We start from the raw sequence: 3,483 nt of genomic DNA, 5'->3' as shown, positions 1-3,483 counted from the left end.
AACTCACATAAAAATACAAATAAAAATGTCCTATATGAACAATCATGCAAAAATCCGAATGAAATACACTAAACATGCTACATGAATCTATATGAATCTATATGGACACACACAAACTAATCCTTACATTATCACCCCCAAACTTAAAATTTTCGGTTACCTCATTGAAGGTAATAATAAGGATTTCAGGCATACCTAGTCATCGGGAGGATCAAACTCTTCGGGTGGAGGATCAGGTGGCCAATCAACCTCGACACCAGTGTCTCGGAAAACAGTACTGAGAGTGTATGTCAAATCTACAGCAAAACGTTGGTGGATGTCATGCATGGCCTCAATACCCCGAATCAACCTTCTATACTGCGCATCACCAAGACCAAACCTATCAACTGTCTGTGGTGCACGAGAGGGACCATCTGTAAGCACAGAAGGAACCCGCCGGTCACCCTTTAGATTATCATAGATATATTCCAACCCCTTGTCCGAGGGTGTACCTAAGAATGCATAACTCAAGTGATCTGGCAGTGGGTTGAGCTCAAGTGTGGGAGCTTCTTCAATCGACGGTTTGAAATGCTTCTGAGAAATTTTCAGCTTTGCTAACCCGAGAGAATCGAATGGCATATCCAACTTCCTTTTCCACAGAGGTGCATTCAAAACCTGCAGTTGCTCTGCTCCTTCTTTATCTTTAATAACTGATTCCCCTATTAAGGATCTCTCTAAGGTATCTAACTTTGCCAATTTCTCAAGCTCCAAACTGACGACAGAGTCGACCCACTCTACTTTAAAGTACTGCTCTTTATCTCTGGGTAACTTTATTTCCTTGAACATACTAAAAGTGACCTTCTGATCTTGAACCTTCATCGTAAGATCTCCTTTTTACACATCGATCATAGTTCGACCTGTAGCCAAGAATGGTCTTCCTAAGATAATGGGAATCTTCTTATCCTCCTCAAAGTCTAGAATGACAAAATCAGCTGGAAAGATGAGCTTATCCACCTTAACCAAGATATCCTCCACTACTCCTCGCAGATAAGTGATGGAATGATCAGCCAACTGCAAAGACATGTTCACAGGTTTTGGATCAGGTAGTCCAAGTTTCTTGAAAATTGACAAGGATATTAGATTGATGCTAGCTCCCAAGTCACACAAACACTTGTCGAACGACAGATTGCCAATGATGCAAGGAATCGTGAAGCTTCCAGGATCCTTAAGATTCAGAGGCAATTTCTGTTGCAGAATTGCACTGCATTCCTCCGTAAGAGCAACGGTCTCTAAGTCATCGAGCTTCACTTACTGAGAGAGAATACCTTTCATAAACTTCGCATAGCTAGGCATTTGTTCAAGAGCTTCAGCGAAAGGTATGTTGATGTAAAGTTTCTTGAACACCTCCAGAAACTTAGCAAATTGCTTATCCAACTTCTGCTTCTGCAGCCTCTTAAGAAAAGGAGGAGGGGAATAGACCTGTTCTTCCCTGTATTACCCTCAGGAGGAGTGTATTGCACAGTTTTCTTCCTTGATTCCACCTCGGCATCCTTCTGCACCACTTTTTCTTCAGCCACAACTTCATTTCTCGAAACTTGAGATTTTTCAGGCTCTTCGTCTTACTGAATTTGGGGGCTTGTGACCTTTCCAGACCTTAAGGTGATGGCGTTCACCTGTTCTTCAACTTCCCTCTTGCCTGGATTGGCTTCTGTATCTCTAGGAAGCATTCCTGGTGGTTGATTCAATAAGGTGTTAGCAATTTGCCCTATTTGATTCTCCAGAGTCTTGATAGAAATAGCCTGGCTTTGGCATATAAGAGCCTGTTTTTTCAACATAAGCCTCAACTTCTCCAATTCTGATTTTTCATTCGAAGATTGACTCGCACCTCCATGAGTTTGTTGTTGAAGTTGGAGTTATTGTCATGGTGCAAATTGTTGCTGAAAACCAGGAGGATTGAATTTCTTGTTTCCAAACTGCAGGAACGGCTGTTGCATCACATTCTGATTGTTGCTCCAACTGAAGTTAGGATGATTCCAGTTGTCAGGATGATAAGTGTCTGGAACTGGTTGCTGCGATCTCTGAAAGTTGCTCATAAACTGAGCTGATTCACTAGATATAGCATATTGCTCCATCACATGCGAACCTGCACACAACTCACAAACGCTGGTTATTTGATTAACACCGTAGTTAGCCAGAGAATCGATCTTCATAGACAACGCCTTTCGTTGAGCAGTGATAACCGTAGCTATATCCACTTCCAGAACTCCTGCTACCTTTCCCTGTGGCAATCTCTGGGTTGGATACTGATATTCATTAGCAGCCATCAGTTCAATTAGACCATAAGCTTCCTCGTAGCTCTTTGCCCATAATGCTCCACCTGATGCTGCATCAAGCATGGGTCTAGACTGTGCTCCCAAACCATTGTAAAAATAATTGATGATCATCCAATCAGGCATGCCATGATGAGGACACATACTAGGCATCTCCTTGTAGCGCTCCCAAGCTTCACATAGAGTTTCTCCCGATTGATGCGTAAATTGAGTAAGAGCATTCCTAAGTGCAGCTGTCTTCACCATAAGGAAGAATTTAGTAAGAAACTTCTGAGCAAGAACCTCCCAAGTAGTGATAGATACAGCTGGTAGAGAGTGTAACCAGCTCTTAGCTTTATCCCTTAGAGAGAATGGGAAAAGTCTCAGTTTCACTGCATATTCAGAAACATTATCAAACTTGAAGGTGTCGCAGATCTTGATGAAATCCCTAATGTACATATTGGGATCTTCCGTTGGGGAATCCCCAAACTGAACTGAATTCTAGACCATCTGAATTATGCCAGGCTTGATCTCAAAGGTATTAGCTGTGATAGCTGGCCTGACAATACTAGATTAAATGTCATTGATCTTTGGTTGAGAAAAATGCATCAACACTTTCAGGTTTGCTACTGGTTCTCCCATTTCAATGATAACTAGAGTACCTGAAACACACGACTAAATAACTAGTAAGTAAAATATCCGAGTTAATGAACTTTAACAACCACTGGTGTCAAGCACATAAACTAAAAATTAACACCGAGTCCCCGACAACAGCGCCAAAAACTTGTTAGGGCGAAAATAAGCGCTAAAATTACACGTAAATATACGTGTTCGCAAGTAGTATAAGATATAAATCAGATTCGTTCCCCTAGAGACTCTTTTTAGTTAACTTAAGATTATGTACCTATGCAACAATGGTATGGCTATCGCTCAATATTAAGACAATAACAAGTTGAGATGTTTATAACTAAGATTAAACTAACATGCAATTAACTAAGAATAAAAGTGATTGAATTAACTATATGAGACAAACATGGGAATCTAACTTCATTAAATACTTCATTCAAAGTCATTGTTATTAACCTTAGCATGCAATGATTATGACAACTAATCAGATAACACGAAACTAGTAAACGCTAACTGTCGTTATAGGAATACCCTACTACCAGACATCCACAAAAGAGATGGAAGCTGA

General features: G+C 40.7%; 1 non-coding gene across 1 annotated transcript; it reads left to right on the top strand.

The window, feature by feature from the left end:
• Window positions 1–2,433: 2,433 nt before the first annotated feature.
• LOC141662965 (small nucleolar RNA R71) lies at window positions 2,434–2,540 on the top strand. Its single transcript, XR_012551062.1, has one exon. It is a non-coding gene; the product is annotated as a small nucleolar RNA R71 (small nucleolar RNA).
• Window positions 2,541–3,483: the final 943 nt, after the last annotated feature.

The sequence above is a fragment of the Apium graveolens genome, chromosome 5 (assembly GCF_009905375.1).
Source record: "Apium graveolens cultivar Ventura chromosome 5, ASM990537v1, whole genome shotgun sequence".
In the NCBI taxonomy this organism is placed as follows: domain Eukaryota; kingdom Viridiplantae; phylum Streptophyta; class Magnoliopsida; order Apiales; family Apiaceae; genus Apium; species Apium graveolens.
This window is presented reverse-complemented; position numbering and strand designations above follow the sequence as displayed.